At 28.3% G+C, this 19,596-nt stretch overlaps 2 long non-coding RNA genes across 2 annotated transcripts; both read right to left on the reverse strand.

Moving 5' to 3' along the window:
* Positions 1-1,509: 1,509 nt before the first annotated feature.
* Positions 1,510-2,726, reverse strand: LOC122723225. Its single transcript, XR_006350174.1, has 2 exons — positions 1,934-2,726; positions 1,510-1,826 (listed from the first exon to the last, which is right to left on the reverse strand). It is a non-coding gene; the product is annotated as an uncharacterized LOC122723225 (long non-coding RNA).
* A 10,349-nt stretch (positions 2,727-13,075) lies between these two features.
* LOC110612250 lies at positions 13,076-13,917 on the reverse strand. Its single transcript, XR_002487449.2, has 3 exons — positions 13,639-13,917; positions 13,506-13,555; positions 13,076-13,414 (listed from the first exon to the last, which is right to left on the reverse strand). It is a non-coding gene; the product is annotated as an uncharacterized LOC110612250 (long non-coding RNA).
* Between the last annotated feature and the right edge of the window lie 5,679 nt (positions 13,918-19,596).

The following is a 19,596-nucleotide window of genomic DNA, read 5'->3' on the forward strand; positions in this document are numbered from 1 at the left end:
TTGCTTTGTTGGTCCATCGAGGTCGTCCTGCTCGATTCCTTTCATTGATCTTCTGAAAGTGACTAGCCCGAGCTCTTTCACCGATCTTTAGCTTGAGCCTCTCCACTGACCTGTCAGGGGTTGTCAGGTCGGATTCTTCCTCTGACTTGTTAAGGAGTCCGACCGAGCTCTTCCATCAACCTTTATCTTAAGTTCTTCTACCGACCTATTTTTCATCATTTGTTGTGCAGTCCGATCTCACCTATTTGCTGTCCAAAGCTGTCTAATTTATCCAACCTGCTTTATTTTTCCTCGCGAATCCCCCCTTTTTTTATTAATTTTCTCTCTAACTTGCTATCTTGAACTTTATAGCTGAACTGTCAGTCTAACCTTTACAACATACATACGGCCGACCTCACAATTTCAACAATTATCACTTATTCTTTTTTTTTCTTTTTATAGAAAAAATCAAAATTTTATATTCATAGATAAGCATTTCGATCTGAAGTTTCACTTTACCAAATTTTAAAGAAAATGTTAATAGTAATAAAATTTAATAAACATTAAAATAAACTATCTGAAAAACTATCAAAATATTCTTGAATATAATGAATCTTTCTTTTCAGCTGGGTTAGTGTAAACCTCTAGTTTTCTTTTCGCACAAACTTTCATACCTTCATGTGGATCTCAATGGATGAATTTAGGAACTTTAGAAATATTAAAGTCTCTTTCGTCGCTACAAACGACGCCAATTGATAGATCTGATTTTTCCCTTACTCTATGATAGATCTGGTTTTCTTCTTGCTCCATCATATAGGTCTCTCAATGTTCGGTTTGATGAAAGGACCTGCAAAATAAGGAAAGATGGTCAGGGTCTACCGGGGATACCCCTGGTGGAGACCCTCCGACGTTCAAGTCAGATTCATGAACTAGGGTAGTATGGATAGGCAAGAGTTACAGAGAAAAATAAAGTAAAAACATATGGAGCCGAGGAAGGAGAAGAAAAAGCCCCAGGAAAGAGAAGACCCCTCCCCTTTTACCTGCCCCTCCTCTTCCTGCTATTGTGCTACCTGTCTATGTCACTCAAGCCCGTACGTACGGACGTGTCAGACTCCTCTCCACACTAAGTGGCCATTTAACTCCCCCGGTGCGCGTGCGGACAGGGCTGCGAAGTGACTAGATTAGCTCATCTCCCTCACATCACATCACCGAGCTGGGCTTCTTCGTGTTGGGTCTGGACTCGAGGCTGTTGGGTCTGGACTCGCGGATAACCCATCCGGCCCGGCGTGCCTGGGTCGAGACCTGAGATGCTGAGTTGGTCAGCCTAAGGAGGGCTTGATGGGCTTTGGGTCATTGTTCTCCTCTTGGGCCCGGCCTCGCCCAGGGTAAAGGAAGCCCGGTAGTCATCAAATGTAGATATAGGAAATTTTTCCACGAATATAATTTTGATATGTAATTTAAAATTAAAATTAATTATATATAATTTAAAATTAAAATAAATATTATTTAAAATATAATAGAATGTACGTATTAATATAATATTTTAATTTTATTATTAAATATATAAATTAATTTATATACCTGCATACAAAATTATGTAATAATACAAGAGAGCCAATAGCACAAAATATCGCCAAGAACTAAAAGCATCCGGTGCATGCGGAATAATCTGGGACCCAAAAAATAAGAAAAATAAAAAAGACCAAAAAGCTCTGAAAGCCTAAAAATCCAACTCCTGAGGATGACCCCTTGAAGATCCAAAAATTACTGCAATCAATGCCGCTTTTCCATCGACCTTCGGCCACCTGACCTTGCACAATGCCTCTAAGGTTTTCATCTTTATCAGCCTTAAACACAAAGGAAAGAAAAAAATCCATCAAAGCTCAAGCAACCTTAAACACAAAGGAAAGAGAGGGAAAGACAAAGAGATAGGCATATGCAAGCTGCAGGGAACCTTCAATCAAACATCTCTAGGGGTCAATGAAGCTTCAATCAGCTCAAAAGGTAGGCGAAGGCGGTGAAGAGGTGTTATGAGGCAACCCATTCGCGCCGTTATTGTGAGCCCTCTCCGAACCGATCTGGACAAGCGAGAAACCAGATGTAGCACGGAGCTCATTCAGCTTCAACCACGATCAAAACCATGTATCGCCGAATCTGAAGGTCGATGATGGAAACCAAGACGCTAAAAAAAGAGAGATGAACCTCCCTGATCGAGTCTAGCCCCCATCATTCAAGCAAAGAAAAACTCTTCCAGTCGAACAAACCCAGCAAAAGAGAAAATCTACCTCATGAGATTCGATTTCTTTTTCCCGCAGAGTATTCCTTGAAGCGCATACAAGACATCAAAGTACAGCCAATACGAGATAGATACTGAAAGAATCTCCTCAAATAAGCTTAATTTGTCAAAATAAAATAAAATAAAATAAAAGATAAAATAAAACTATATAACCTCACTAGGTAGGGGAGGAACAAAACTCACTGTCGGGTGAGATGGAAGAAGACCACCCCTGCTCGGAAAGAGCAGGGATAGCCATAGATAGACAGAGACAGGGTCTTAAGTCTCAAAAAAAAAAAAAAGAAAAACCCTAACAGAGAATTTCTCTCTCTAACCAAACTTAGAGAGAATACAAATTGATCAACAAGGATTTCATTGATCAACAAGGCATTGGCCAAATACAAATTGGTATTATGCAAGAGGATTACAAGAAAAGAACAGATGACGAACAGGGCGAATGCACATGAGTACACGGGGCCATGAGTCCATGACCTCTCTAAAATTTTGTGAATCATGCAGGGTACATAAATAATTTTTTATTAATTCTAGATAAATAAAAGTAAAATTATTATTAAGTCCATAATTTTTTATAAAATTCATTAATTTGTTAAAATTATAAATCAAACTCATTAATTTTTTGTCTAAAAATCTATTAATATGTCTTAAATATTTATATTTATCATATAATTTTAAATATATATTATTTAGCATATGTAAGTTTAAATATTTATATTATTTATTTCTTTAACTAAGATTAAAATAAATTGAGTAACACTTTTTTTTTATAAATAGACTAAACAATTTAATTTATAAAATATAAATTTTCTAAAAATTCATAAATTTGATAATAATTATCTCATAAATGAAATGGCACGGCAATCACCATCCTTTTTTAATCTTTTTCAATAAAAAAAATTACTTACAAATTTTAAAACTTCAACTTCAATATTTTTTTATTTTTAAAATATTCAATAAAATAAGTTGTTTATTTGTTATTTAATTTATTTTTATACAATTATTTTTTATTGTTAAAAAATATAGTTATTTTTATTTATTTTTATTTTTGTAATTGAAATTATATGTTAGACTATTTAAATTTATAGAAATAAAATTTAAATTTTGAAAAAATAATTTTAATTATGATTAGATTGTTGAGTGGGTTTCATAAACTATTTAAATTTAAAAATAATAATTTTTAAAAAAAAATAATAGGTTATGAGTTAAATTATTTATTTTTTAAAAAACTTTAAATATAAATAAATTAAAAAATATTTTTTCAGATAATAGGTTAAATTATTCAAATTATAAAAGAAAAAAAATTAAAATAAGCTAATTGATTCAACTTGTAATTTTTTTTCATGTAAGTTTCCTTTAAATATTTATATAGATAAAAAAAATTAAAGTGAGTGAAATTAAAAATTTTACTGAAAAGATGAAATTGAATCCTTGATTTACACTATGTTTGGATAATGGAGTGGATAGGAAGGAAAATAATATAGGAGAAAAATATGATTTATTTTTTATTTTGATTAGATGGAAAATAAAATGGAAAAGGAAAATAAACTTAGAAAAATGAGCGGAAAGAAAATTGCTTTACTGAAATTACTAGTTTATTCTTTATTTTTATATAAAATTAAAAAATTAAAGGGTATGAATGTAATTTTAAATTAAAATAACGTTTTCCTTTTATTTTTCACACTCAATTTGAAGAAAAAATAACTAAAGCAAAATAAGTTTTATTTTTTTCCTCCCTGCCTTGTTTTCCTTCGCTTCCCAAATAAAGGAGAATATGATTTTAAAATTATTTTCCTCTCTTCATTTTCCTTCCCTCTAACTTTCCCTATATCTGAACATGTTGTTAGATGATAAATCATGCTTAACTTGGTTTCTTAATCTTTTAATATAAGAAAAAAAATCGAGAAAAATGAGTTAATCAATTAAATAATTTATGGTATGATCATATTTTAAACTTGAGATTCGATGGCTTGAATAACATTAATTCTCCATTTAAAAATAAAAAATTTCATAAACATTCAATACTTTTCTAATAATTTTTTTAATGAAAATATTAATTTTTTTATAAAAATCTAATATTTTTTATTTTAAAAAAAATTAAAAAATTATATAATTTTATAAAATTTTATTAAAATTTTTATTTTACAAAATTATCACTATTTTAAATAAATTCATGAGCAAGCCATACTAATTTATTTTAAAATTTGATATAAAGTGCAATGAAACCCTTAAAAGAAAAAAAGGTAACGGACCAATCATCCTAAAGAGAACCAAAAGCATTAGTAACGTTGTTAATGCTGTTAGATCCACCAATAGTCTCATATCTATATATTTATATATGTTTATGGAGGTTTTGGATGGAGTGTCTGAGAGTAAGGGATATTCAATAAGGAGAGTAAAAGCTTTGGATTTCAAGTGTATAAGGAAATCAACACTAAAGACTTACAAAGTTGAAGACAGTGTAAGTTATCATTTTTAAAAGGATCATGTCTCTTATATTCCTTCATTTATGTAAGATATAACTGACGGACATCTTATCAGGTTACATTATCATACTTAATAAGAACTCTTCAGCCGATTTATTAATTATCAATAGTTGACTTCATTTATTATCCGATTGACTAAAATTGTCCTCTTTTTCTGACACACGCAAATGAGAAATAAAAAAATGCACGCTCATTAAAGGCTTGATATAGTTTTATTATAGATTTTCCAGTCATACAGGGATTAACATGGATTACTGCATTTTTAATTTATTCGTACCCGTTATTTTTTAAAAAAATATATACATAACATAAAATATGATTAATTAAATTTCGTAAAAAAATTTAATTAATAATATTTAATTAAAATAAAATTTAAAAAATAAAATATTAAAAATTAAAACCTGTTATTGAACTCTTAAAAATTGACAAGTATCGAAACTATTTATAATAACAAAAATTATAATATAAAATATTATAAAAAAATCTAAAAAATAATAAAAATATAAAATTAACAATTTAAACGATAAAATTTTCACTTCGTCACATTTTTAAAAGTAATGTGTATCAAAATTTCCTTTCAAAAAAGTTATCGTGGGTCTCCAACGGATATCGACAGCATTAAATTCGGTTCAAATCTATCATAAAATCTAAGGTTAATTATTCCGCATCATTCTCTTCCACTTATAAAAAACTTGATCTTGAATTGTTATCAGCAGGATAATGCTGAAATAGATTCGCCGCGTTAAACATTTTGAAAATTTTTATATAATCTGAGAGGTTAAGAATATAGGTATTGCTATTAATTTTTCGCATAATCCGAAATGGACCAATTTTCTTTGGTTTAATCTTTTTTGGATCAAGCTTTTTCTGTTCTCCATTATATTTTTTGCACAAATAAACCATAACTTGATCACTAACATTGAAGGACTTGAAACACTTATGTTTATCGATTACAGTTTTGTACTTATCATTTGGCTTCTGTAAGACATTATTATACCTGTTTGAAAATGTCCAAATACTGATTTGTCAAGTTGTTTACTGTAATACTGTTATGAAAACTTATAGGAAGGGCAATAAGATCAACTGTATGTGCAGAAATTTTTCTGTACACAACTGCAAAGGCTGACATCTTTATAGAGCTATGGACAAAACTGTTATAAGCAAATTCTGCTTGGACAAGAGGAAGACTCCAAGCAGTTTTCTTATCAATGCAGATGCAATGCAAAAGATTGTCAAAAGTGTGGTTCACCACTTCAGTTTGGCCATCAGTTTGGGGATGGGCAGCACTATTGTATCGAAATTCAGTCTCAAAACGTTTTCATAAAGTCACCCAAAAATGAGCTAGAAACTTTACATCTCTATCAGAAGTAATGGTCTTAGAAATGCCATGTAGACGAATAACCTCCTGGAAAAACAGTTTTGCAATATAAGAAGCATTATCAGTTTTTTTTGCAATGAATGAAATGCGCCATTTTGGAGAACCTGTCAACAATAACAAAAATGGAATCAAATCCAAGTTGAGTATGTGGAAGGCCAAGAATAAAATTCATAGACAAGTCCTCCCAAGGATATTCTAAAATAGGCAATGGAATGTATAAACCCGTATTCTGTGAATGACTCTTTTGGGTTTGACAAACTAGGCACTTCTAGACCATCCGACCTGTATTCTTTTCTAATTGTGACTAACAAAAACGCTTCTCTAAACTAGTAATAGTCTTGTCACGCTTCAAATGACCACTCAAACCTCCTCCATGGACCTCTCGAATTAATTTTTCTCGCAGAGAAGAGCAAGGAATGCATAACCTATTCTCTTTAAAAAAAGCCATCATATATCAAGAACTCATCAGCAGGCTGGCAACTGTGGACCTTATCCCATACATCAGCAAAACCATCATCTGCATCCTTCAGAAATTCAAAATCCATGACCTCCTAACTAACTGTAATCTACAGAGCAGCCCTCCTGCTCAAAGCGTCTGCTACCTTATTATTATAGCTAGCTTTATATTTTGTGACATAATGAAAAGCTTCAAAATAAGTTGTTCATTGAGCATGTATCTTATTCACATATTTTAGATCTTAAAGTGAATCAAAAATTGATGATTTGTGCAAATAATAAACTCTCACCCCATCAGATACTGTTTCCAAGTTTTAAAGGCCCGGAATACTGCATATAATTTTTGCTCATGAGTAGACCACTTCTTCCTACCATCATTCAATTTCTCACTAAAAAATGCAATAGGCCTATTAGACTGCGATAACACACTGTCAATCCCAACTCCATAAGCATCACATTCAACCTCAAACAGTTCATCAAAATCGAGTAGAGCAAGAATAGGGGCATAAGTAAGCTTATCTTTAATCTTTTCAAAGCTCTTGTTGGCAATGTCAGTCCAAGTAAATTTTTGCACTCTCTCTTTCTTCAAACAATCTGTGATAAAGGCAATGATGCTGCTGAAATTTCTAATAAACCGCTGATAGAAAGTAGCAAGTCCATGAAAGATGCGAACTTCTAAAATAGTTTTAGGAATGGGCCAGTTCCATATTGCTTCTACTTTCTTCTCATCAACATGTATCCATTCTGCACTAACAACAAATCTAAGAAACAGAACGCGCTCCGTCATATAGATGCATTTTTTTAAATTAATAACCAGCTCACTTTCTTGCAAGGCTATCATGACTTGACGGAGGTGCTGTAAATGTTCTTCTTCGCTGCAACTAAAAATCAAGATGTTATCAAAATAAACAACCACAAATTTGCATACGAAATGATGCAAAACCTGGTTCATAAGTCACATGAATGTGCTAGGTGCATTCGTCAAACCAAACGGCATAACTAGCCACTCGTACATGCCTTCCTTAGTTTTGAAGGCTGTCTTCCATTCATCTCCCTCCTTAATCCGAACTTGGTGGTGGCCACTTTAAGGTCGATCTTAGAGAAGACTTTAAACCCTGATAAATTATCCAACATGTAATCCAGCTGAGGAATAGGAAATCGATATTGAACCGTAATTTTGTTGATGGCTCTCCTTTCCATGCATATTCTCTAAGTTTCATATTTCTTTCGAACCAATAAGGCAAAGACTTCGCAGGGGCTAATGCTCTCACCCCTTCTTCAATAACTCTTCAACCTGTTCTTGGAGGATTTCACTCTCCTTTGGACTCATCTTATAATGAGGCAGATTCGAAAATTTTGATCTTGGAATGAGATCAATTCGGTGTTGAATATCCTGCAAAGGTAGAAGCTTTGAGGGTTCCTCCACTACCCTAGGAAACTCCTTCAACAACTCTTTGATGGGTGGTGGTAAAGATGGTACATCCTCCAGTGCACCTTTTGCTCTCATAAATAAAGACAGTGTGCCTTCAGATTTCTCAATTGTGCCTAATAGCCTTTGCACCCCCGTAGAAATAACAACCGCAGTTTTTCCTTCCAATTTAGAATGTTTCGTATTACCAGAAGGTAAAATGACAATCTTCTTTCGATTCCATGTTAACATGAATGAAATCTCATTTCCCTTATGCAATGAATCAACATCACACTACCAAGGTCGACCTAACAAAATTCTACAGCAATCCATATCCATAACATTGCAATTACCAGGTTCAGTGTAAAATTTACCGATCGAAATAGGCACGCTGCAAATTCTGTTGACTTCAATTGTCGGCCTTTTCTTAATCTACCCAACTTTGTATGGCGAATGGTAAGGCTCTGTAGGTAACTGCAGCTTCTCCTCCAATTGCTTAGCTATTAGATTCTCACAACTGCAACTATCGATAATTAGCATGGAAATCGCTTCTTCCACTTGACACTTGGCCTGGAAAATCTTCCTCCTTTGTGTCTCATCCTCTTGTTTTGTCGAGCATAGAATTTTCTTCACAACATAGGTGATCTCTCCATCTTCAGAACCAGCAATAGATCTATCATCGTCATCCACTTCCTCTTTAGATTCAACCACCTGCTTAACCATATTAACCTGTCGGCGATTATTATTAACCCCTCTACGTATTGGACAATTATTCGATCGCTGTTTAGGTTGCCTGCAACGATAACATATGTCTCCCATTGGTTTTTTATAAGGATTGGTTTTGCCTCCTTTGTCTGTTGTAGTGATAACTGCTTTTCCTTTACTGTCTCTCCTTTTTTCCACAGTATTCTGAGGATTGCCAGAATTTATAATACTAGAAGGCTGTCCACTGTAATTACCTCTATACTGCTGAGTTTCTATCGAATCAGAATTTATGTAATTAAAATTTCGATTAGACTCATGTCGAGACTGTCAATCAACACATTCTTTCATTCTTTTTTGCCATCTCAATGGCATCTCTCAAAGTCAAAATTGCAGCTATTCCCATCATACAGTTAATTTTGTGATTCAGGCCCTTTCGATAATGCGAAACCTACCAGGCTTCATTCTCACAGTTTTCACACCTCGCCTGCAACCTCAAAAACTCCTCTGTATATTCATCTACCCTTCGATTCTCTTGAATATAGTCATGATACCGGCTATACAAAATTTGAGCGTGATCACTAGGCAAGAATAGCTATTCAATCATCTGCTTCATCAACAACCAGTTTCGTATAGGTTCCAGCCTCCTGCAATAGCATTCGTTTTGAACAGAATTCTACCATGCTAATGCACCACTCTTTAATTTATAAGGCATAATCGAAACCTTTCGATCCTCTTCCACGTTCATAACTTCAAAGAACCGATCAATCTCTGCCAACCAATCAAGGACATATTCTACATCTAACGATCCAGAAAAATTTTAAAAATTTATCTTTATCTTGTAACTTTCGTGATAATCCTGTTGGGGATTTGCAGCTACAGGATTTGGAACTAGCTGTGAGCGTTCAGCTGCGGCTGGTTGGTTGCTACCCTGTTGTAGGGCTAGCTGTCTGATCATCTCCCTCAATTCTACTAAAAATGCCTCAATTGCAGCGAGTCGTGCCTTTTGGTTGTTGGCCATGGATGAACTTCACTCTGATACCAACTGAAATAGGATTGATTAGACTCCGTCAAAAGTTTTAACTAATAATATTTGACTAAGAAGAAATTTAGAAAATGAAAGATTAGAAATTGAAATCTCTTATTAAATTTTTGAAAATTGAAAAGTGTCAAACAGTTAAGAAAATAGCTATAATAGTAAAAACGCTAATATGAAAAATTACGAAAAAATCTAAAAACTAATAAAAATGTAAAATTAACTTTTTAAACTGAAAAATTTTCGTCTCGAATTTTGTGACATACCTATGGCCTTTGTTACACTTTTGAAAATCGTGTATCTTGAAATTGTTTCTTCAAAAAAATTATCTGTGTGTAGCAAAAATTAAACCCAATCAAATCTATCATAAAATCTAAAACTAAATTTTCGCATCATTTTATAAGAGTTATATTTTATATGGTTTCACTTAACATCAATCTCTTTTTTCACATCGCCATCATTTCTATCTTTTAATCAAATGAGGGCTTTTCTGAGTGCCATAACTTCTACAATACTCGGAGGAACAATATGAGTATTGGCTGCATTTTAAGGCCTTGAATTTGGGCTTATTTATAATTTTTAGGACTTTACTATGAGATGGAGCCGTGGCAAATTTTATATCTAACTTTACTTGATTTGCATGAAACTTGCACAGAAATATATTCCAAGAAATATATATAAATAAATACATATAATAGACACCAAAAACACCACTGGTCTATCAAAAATTGTTTAGTTACTATATTATTCTTGAGTTTAATTTAAATAAAGAAAATGAGAAAAAAATCACATTTTTTCTTTAATTTATTTTATGAAACTGATAATTCTCTAATATAAATTAATTATTATATTTTATTTAATTAGGAGTTGTAAACTCTTTACGATCTTTATTAGATAACTACGTTATGATTAATAATATCTAATTACGTACCTAGATCAGATTGACCCCAATTACTCCAACGAGAGTAATTTTTAGGTTAATTACAAAATACACTTAAATTTTATTCTAATATTATTGATAAAAGATTATTTAGATTCTGTCAGAGTTTTAATCAATATCATTTGGCTAAAATTATATTAGAGAAAAAATAGGTTAGAAGTCGAAAATTTTTATTGAAAAGTGAATTTCAAATATTTAAGAAATACTATTTAGAAAACAAACCATAATATGCAAAATTATAAAAATATTCAAAAAAATAATTAAAATGTAAAATTAATTCTTAAACCCGTAAAATTTACATATCGAAGTTTGTGACAGACTTGCGATTTCATCATACTTTTGAAAGTCATGTATTTCGAATTTTTTTTTTCGAAAAGTTATTATAAGTCTTCGTCAGATATCAGCAGCAAAAATTAAATCTAATTAAAAAAATTTATTGTAAAATTTAAGATTAGTTATTCTGTGTTAATTATTTTTAAGTTAATTTTTGTAGTTGTATATGTAAGAATAATAATGAAAAATATAAATTTGAAAAGGTTAAAATATTATATAATAATAAATAAATAAATATTTGAAATAATTTGAATACATTTTTATATTTTATATATTTTAATATTATGAAAATAATGCATTTAATTATTAAAGAACAAACCTCAGCATGGTATTGAATTTTTTTTTAATAGAGCAGTTTTGTTGGTGGAATAATCAAGAAGTGAATTGTTGGGCATCATAATATATATTACTTTAATAACTTTTTATAAAAGGAAACAGAAACAAAGGGAATAATTATGCCACTTTTTTTCTGAGAATTGTACAATTATGCTTTTCTTTTTTATCTCTTTAAATGGTTTCAAAGATTACTGGACCAACAACAAAATCTCTCTCTCTCTCTCTCTCTATATGTCAATCCTATATTTTCATTCGCTGATTGCATAAATTATAAAATCTCTTATTTGCTTTTCCCAAAAAAATAATAATTCTTTCTTTACTAAAATAAATAATTAATTTCTTTTCCATTCTTTGACTTGACTTGTCATGTTTCACATAATTGTTTGCTCCATCTCATTGTCTTTAGTGTCTCTTTTATTTAAAAAATTTATTAATTAATTCTCCTAATTTTTAAAATATTTATTAATTAATTTTTCCATATTATAAATATTTTAAATTTTTTATAATATTTAATAATTAAAATTAATAAAATAATTAATTAATAAATTTTTAAAATATTAAAATTTTAATGTAATTTTTAAAATCAAATACTGATTAATAAATTTCACTAAATAATAATTTTTTTTAATTTTTAACATAATAATAATATAATAAATTATAAAAATTATTAAGAGAAAATTATTATAAAGTGCTCTGAGATTAATATACTCACAGGTTTAGATCAATAATAAGTGTATCTGAATAAATTTAAAAATTTTTAAATTTTACTCTTTCAATTCTAATTTTTATTTTAAAAAAATAGTATGCATCTTTTACTCATTCTATTTTATAATTTTAATTATTTTTTAAATTATTATAAAATTATTGTCTATCTATTTTTAAATTATAATATTATATAAATTGGCTAATATAATTTTATTTTGTTTTAAAAAACTTTTTAAATTATTTTTTAATATTTAATAAAATTAAATATTTTAAAATAAATATAATTAAAAAATTAATAAAAACATCATAAAAAAATAAAATATACACAAATTATAAAACAGAAAAAATATTTAAAAAATATGATATTTAATATTTTAATCTCTTCACACTTGACTAATTAAAATACCACATACATTAAAATATTATTTTCAATGTATATATAACTAATAATATGTTTCACTACTATAATCATTATTTTGAAATCCTATCCAATAATTTATTATAAACTAATGAAATTATGGAGCCATCTTTTCTATCACCATCTCATTTAAAATTAAAATATTTTGGTTGTAGGGCCAAATTTCAGTAAAAGATTTTGTGAAGCTAAATTTCAAAGTTTTTTCTTTTAAAAAAAGGCTGCTTTTTTCTAGTCATGCTTTAATAAAAGTATGTTCAAAAAGCATAAGCATATATAGTGTATAGCCATAGCTTGATTTATGTGCATGAATATTGAATGACCGTTAGTCGCTTTAAAAAAACAAATATAAACAAATTCAACAGAATATTAATAAAATTTAATTTAATAAAATAAAAAATATTCAGCTAACCCCAATAACTTAAATTTAATACTTGTTATTATTATCTAATTTAATTTCAATTTCAATTAAAATTAAATTTAAAAAACCAATAAAAAACAACCAAGTAAAAAATATGATAAAAATGAGTTTAAGGTATCTCTTGATTAATCTAGCTATTGCAGAAGATAGGTATATTAAGAGCATAAATCAAACTGGGAATCAGCCAATATTAAAACATTAAATTATATTATTTTATATTTCCGAAGAAATTAAGAGATAAACAATATCAGTATAATTAATTAATTAATAATGATAACAACAAGCTAAATACTCAAAACCCAATTCTAATAAACAATCTAAACCAGTAATTATATATTTTTAATCATGTAATTATATCTCAGTTAACACTAATTCTATGCAGAAGAATCAATAATCGCCAGAGAGAGAAACTGATGAGAAAGTAAAATCATGGAGATTTTGGTGACCTCTTTGCCCATTTCTGCTGTGGAATTGAATTACCAATAGGATTGGGTCCTGAGTGTACTTCATGTAACTCTTTCCTAAATGACTGAAACTCCCATAAAATAAAATAAAATAAAATAAAATCTAAAATCAACATGATAAATAACAAATTTTGATTTAATTAATTAATTAATTACCATGATTTGAGCATCTGATGATGATCTACTAACTTTGAGGAGTTCAGCATCTAGTAAATTAACCAAAACCAGAGAGTTAACGATATACATATACAGCTAAAATAGAGAGAGAGAGAGAGAGAGAGAGATTAACCTTGGAGTTTTGTTCTCATGAGAGGCAGACATGAAAGAGGAGTGAGATGGGAGAGAGAGAGCAGTAAGAGAATGAAGAGAATAGATGAAGGGAAGTTGAAATGGGTTTGTTTCATGAGGATTGCAATTATTATATAAGAAGTTTAGGGTTTCGTCAAAACCATATATATACATAGCTGTGTGGAAGGAGCAATGTTATTCTATGGACGATAAAACTACAGGAGAGATCAGGCTTAGGTCTTTAATCCAAGGAAGGAAGAGTTTGGATTTTATACAATCATCGCATAAAATTATAATGAAAATTTCTATTCACGCCAAGTTGTATAAACATCGAATTAAAATTATTTGACTGAATATATAATTTAATCTCTTTTACTTAAAAAAGTGAGTTAATGATTCAATTTCGTTATTAATTTTTAATATTTTATTTTTAAATAAAATATAATTATTTAATCCATATATTTTACACACGCTTTAAATTTTTAAAAATTAGATAATTATATTTTATAAAATTTAAGAATTGAATAGAATTTCTCAAATTAATAGTTAGCGGAAATTTTTTTTATGTGTAAAGTTGCACTGCGTCAATGATATACCTTTATTTTTAAAATATTGTTGCTTTTTAATCTCAGTGGTTCAATAATTGAGTGTTTATCTCGTAATGTAGAAAATAAAATACTTATTTTAATGGTCACATCTCACCTTTAAAATTTCTGAAGTATCGAAAAGATTTGTTTTTTTTTTTAAAAAAAAAAGAAAATATATAGTCAGCATCAATATATATTTATAGTAGATATGATTCCTAAATTAATACGATTTGATTTCTTTTGTGAAAATTATTTATTTAGAAAAAATTTTGTATTTTTTTAATTTTTAAATTATTTATAAAAAATTAATTAATGAAAAATTATATATAAATTTAATGAATGTGACATTTTAATAATTTTGTTAACATTATTAAACTTTTCATATTATTAACACATTTTATATTTTAAACATTATAATTAAATAATAAAAACACTCACAGACTTAGTTTGATAGTAAATATATCTCAATAAATTTGAGAGATTTCAGATTTTACTCTCTATTTTTTTTTTAAAAAATCTTTATATTTTTTAAGAAATAAATGGACTCTAAATATCTCATCTTTTTGCAACTTACTTAAAAAAAGAAATGCCACGTCTAGACAAAATGCTTTGCTAAAACAAATCCAAGATATCAACCTTATAATAAGGCTAAAATGAATCTCCTCAAAAACACACCCACAAAACTCATAGGTACAAGTGAATCGTTTTCCATAATTAAGTTAGGGTAAACTGTAATTTAGTCCCTCTGATTTAGTGAAATGTAACCTTTCGTCCCTCTATTTTAAAAAACCTTCAATTTAGTCACTGTGATTTTTAAAAACTATGCTATTTGTCCCTCCCGTTAGATTTTCAGTTAAATCACCGTTAATTTTAATTAAAAAACTAAAATACTCATAACAACTTCTTCACTCCTGACCTCACCTGCTTCCTCTCAAATGGCCACTTCGGCATTCAGGTCCACCACCAAGCGAACCCCATTGCGAAATCCTCTTCTTTCAATCGATTGTTTTCTGCTTGTGTTTTTAATTCTCCACGTGTCAATATCCAGTGTACTTTGGGGTATTGCAGAAGAGCTATGTCGTGGAGGAGAGCGACAAGGAAATTGAGGATAAGGAAGGTCCACAAGCAGAGCCTGAAGAGGAAGAAGAGGAGATGGTGATAGTTTTCTTAGCTTGGGATTGGTGTGTGCTTGCTTGTTTTGATTGTTTAGTTTTGGGTGTACATGATATTTTACAACTACTGTTTACATCAAAATGAAGAAACCCAATGCTGTCATCCGGGATGCCAATGCTGCTCTTAAGGTTGTTGCTTTCATTAGCTTATTTGCACAGCTGCTTGCATGAAATCAAACACAGGAGAAGGAGGAGGAGGAGGAGGAGGAGGAGGTGAGGAAGAAGAAGATCGGGAAGAAGAAGAAGAAGAAGAAGAAGAAGGAGATCGGAAAAAAGAAGAAGAAGAAGAAGAAGAAGAAGGAGGAGATCGGGAAGGAGAAGAAGAAGAAAAAGAAAAGAAAGGAGAGAGAATGGGTATTTTAGTCTTTTTAACTAAAACTAACGGTGATTTAATTGAAAATCTAACGGGATGGACTAATGGCATAGTTTTTAAAAATCACAATGACTAAATTGAAGGTTTTTTAAAACAGAGGGACGAAATGTTACATTTCACTAAATCAGAGGGACTAAATTGCAGTTTATCCATTAAGTTATCTAGCATTGTTAATCCCATTCATTTAGGGTAGCATTTATTTAATATAATTTTATACATTTAAATTTAAATTAAATATTTATTATTAATAAAATCATTATAAAATTTATTAACACTCATAGGATTAGCCTGATAATATCTAAGTAAATCTGAATTTTACTCTCCCAATTTCTAATTTCAAATTAAAAAAAATAAAATTCTTATTTTCATACTATAAAATCACTTTTAAGAAATCTCAATTATATATTTTACTTTTAAATATAAAAATATTTCCATGTATTTTTATCTGAGTTATGAGTTGGTCTGATTATGTATTTTTAGAATTGAGCTTGTTGTTGAGATGGAGAATTTTAAATTTTAGTTTATATTATAGAGAATTCAGATTTTAATTAAAATAAATCGAATTAAACTGAGTTACTTTAGTTTAATTTGAATTGATTTTTACCTTTTTTAGTCTATTATTAAATGAATCTCATGTTATTAGAATAAAAAATTTCATTATGTCCATTTAAGTATACTTACACTTTCCCTGTTTTTGATTTCAATTTAATAAAATTTTAGTAAAAATTTTAATTTTGGTCTAAATTATAAAATTAAAAATCTTGATAAATTTATAAAAATATATAAATATATGAAAATAAAAATTTCAATTTAATTTTTTCATTTCAAAAAAAATAATAAATAGATTTTAGAAATAGTGGATGATAACAATATGATTGGATGAATTCGAAAATGAAGTATAAGAATATGTTTCAAAAATGGTAGAATTTTTATTAAAAAATTGATATAATTTTAATAATATTTCACAATTTTAAAAATTGTAGACAAATTTTTTCAAATTTTAAAATTTGACAAATTATGTTAAAACATAATGCCAAAACATAAACCCCGTTTGGAGTATGAGAATTTTGTAAAAATTTAATTTAATTTTTTTTATAAAATTTTTAGTTAAAATAAAAAAAATTTAAAATTTTTTAATTCAAAAGATTTTTATTATTTATAAAAGTAAAATTATAAATGACTTTTATAAAAATTTATTTAAATTCTTTTTTTATAAAATTATTCAGTGAAACTAGAATATAAAATTTGGGTTACGCTTGCAATTAAGTCTTCGTATTTCCTTTCTGAGTTATTATTCAAAAATATGAATTACTTTACGGTCTCAAGAGTTTGAGCGATGGGTATTTAATTTAAATCAAAAAAATTGATTAAATTTAATTAATTTAAAATTTTTGTTCAATTTTTTATTCAATTAAGTTTAATTTTTAATTTTAAAAAATTAATTATTTTAATTTGATTTGATTTTAATAAAAAAAATTAAAAAAAATTAAATCAAATCGATTAATAATAATAATATATTATTTTTAATAATATAAAAATATTATATTATAATTAATAAAATTAAATATTTTAATTAAATTTTATAAAATAAAATATAAAATATAAAAAATAAAAAAATTTATTAAAAAGTTAATCAATTAAAATGAATCGAATCAAACTTATTCAATTCAATTAAAATTTTATTTAAAATTAATTTGATTCAATTTTTATAAATATTTAAATTTTAAATTTTAATTTATTTAATTTAATTAATTTTAAATTAAATTAGCCAAATGCACCGTCACCAAGTGTTTGCCAGTACTAATTATTTGTTGGAGTGCAGGGTGAGCATTCGGTCGGTTCGGTTCAAAACCGAACCGAACCGAATAAACCGAAAACCGAAATTTTAGATTTTATGAAAACCGAACCGAACCGATTTTGGTCAGAAACCGAATCGAACCGAACCGGTCTGATTCGGTTCGATTCGGTTCGGTTTGATCGGTTTTGATTTTTAATATTTTTTTAATTTTTTACACTTTATTTTTAATATTTTAAAATTTAATTAAAATATTTTAATTTTAATATAATTTAATTTCTCTATATTATTGAAAAAACATATTATTATTCCTAATCGGTTCGGTTCGATTTTTTCAGTTTTTTTCTGATCAAAACCGAACCGAACCGAAATAACTGAAATTTCTGAAATTTAAAACCGAATCGAACCGAACCGAAATGTATAAAAAACCGAACCAAATTTTCAAATCGGTTCGGTTCGGTCAGTTTTTTCGGTTCGAACCGGATTCTGCTCACCCCAGCGGGCTCCAATTACAAATGAATTAAACCATTCATAATTATTTAGGAATTCTAAAAGACATTTATTATAAAAAGAATTCGAGAATAAGTGTAATTAAATTCGTGTATTTTTATTAATACGTTAAAGAAAATTTTTTATATTTTTATTAATAATCAAACAAGTATTTATCTAATATAATATTTTTTTAATGAAATGTATTTTAATAATAAAGTATTATTTTCTTAATAATTAAATATTTTTATAATAAAATTAATTTTTATAATTTTAATAATCATTTACTATTTCTATATATTTTTAAATTTTTTAAGTTAATTAAAATACTAAATTTTTGATATTTTAAATTGTAAAAAATAATAATTTATTATAAAAATTAATATTATATTAAATTATGACTTATTTAACTTTTAATAAAATACTTATTTGATGCTTAAACAAAATTACATAAAATTAATTGGATTTACTTTCAAACACATTCTTTAGAAATTTTAAATTATAACTAACATAATCCCCCATTTCATATGAAATTTTCTTTTTCACACTAAGACTTGCTCTCATTCTTCTAAAGTCTTTATATTAGCCTTACCGTTGAGAACTTGCTTCAGTGTCTCTTCTTGTTTCCTCTTGATTTTTTCTTCGTAAGCTTGTAGAGATCCCTCCGATTCTTAAATGATCATTAAGTCTATATATATCTTGTGGCTCTTTAGTGACACACACCATATAATTAAATTTAGAAATCAAATAAGTTGAAAGAATTTTCTCCACAGCTACATTTTCCATCTTATTTTCATATCCCTTAAATTGATTCACAATTACACATTTTCTATCTTATTTTCATATTCCTTAAATTGATTCACAATTACTAACACCCTTAACAATAATTTGAAAATGATTCGAACTCCTTTATTTTCAAAGTTTCAATATCACTTTTTAATGATTCAAGTCTCATATTTTTTTACCTTATTAATTAGAGATTTTTCTAAAATCCCTTGAACTTTATATAAAATAGTAGCATCACATTTAATTATTTAAAATAATCATGGATGAGAGTAAAAATCGAGAAGGTCGAGTATGATCTAATACAATTTAAGAATATATATAAATTTTCAGCAAAGATGACTGGTGCCACTAACACCTATCGAAAATATAAATGTGCGTATCATAGGCCAAATGATAATGATATGGACGAAATAATGAGGTATGGGTTAACCTACACCTCATTTATGAGCCCACTGATCGCTATTTATAAGCCGCACGTCCGATTTGATGGGATTTGACACTGAAAGTTGTCAGAAGTACATATACCTAGAACCAACCCAGGAAGGGGTTAGTCTTTCTTCATCCTCTCTCTCACACTCACATAAAAACTTTCGGAAGTATCATCTCACATTTGCTCTTAGGAAACTTTCTCTTCTCTTTTTCTCTTTATTTTATTTCTTTCACACCACTAAAAAGTCTCAAATCTACAAAGATTTCTATTAAAATATCCCTGACCGTCTTCTCATATTTTACAGATTTCCTTCTTTAAGATCAAGTT

This window comes from Manihot esculenta, chromosome 3 (assembly GCF_001659605.2).
Source record: "Manihot esculenta cultivar AM560-2 chromosome 3, M.esculenta_v8, whole genome shotgun sequence".
In the NCBI taxonomy this organism is placed as follows: domain Eukaryota; kingdom Viridiplantae; phylum Streptophyta; class Magnoliopsida; order Malpighiales; family Euphorbiaceae; genus Manihot; species Manihot esculenta.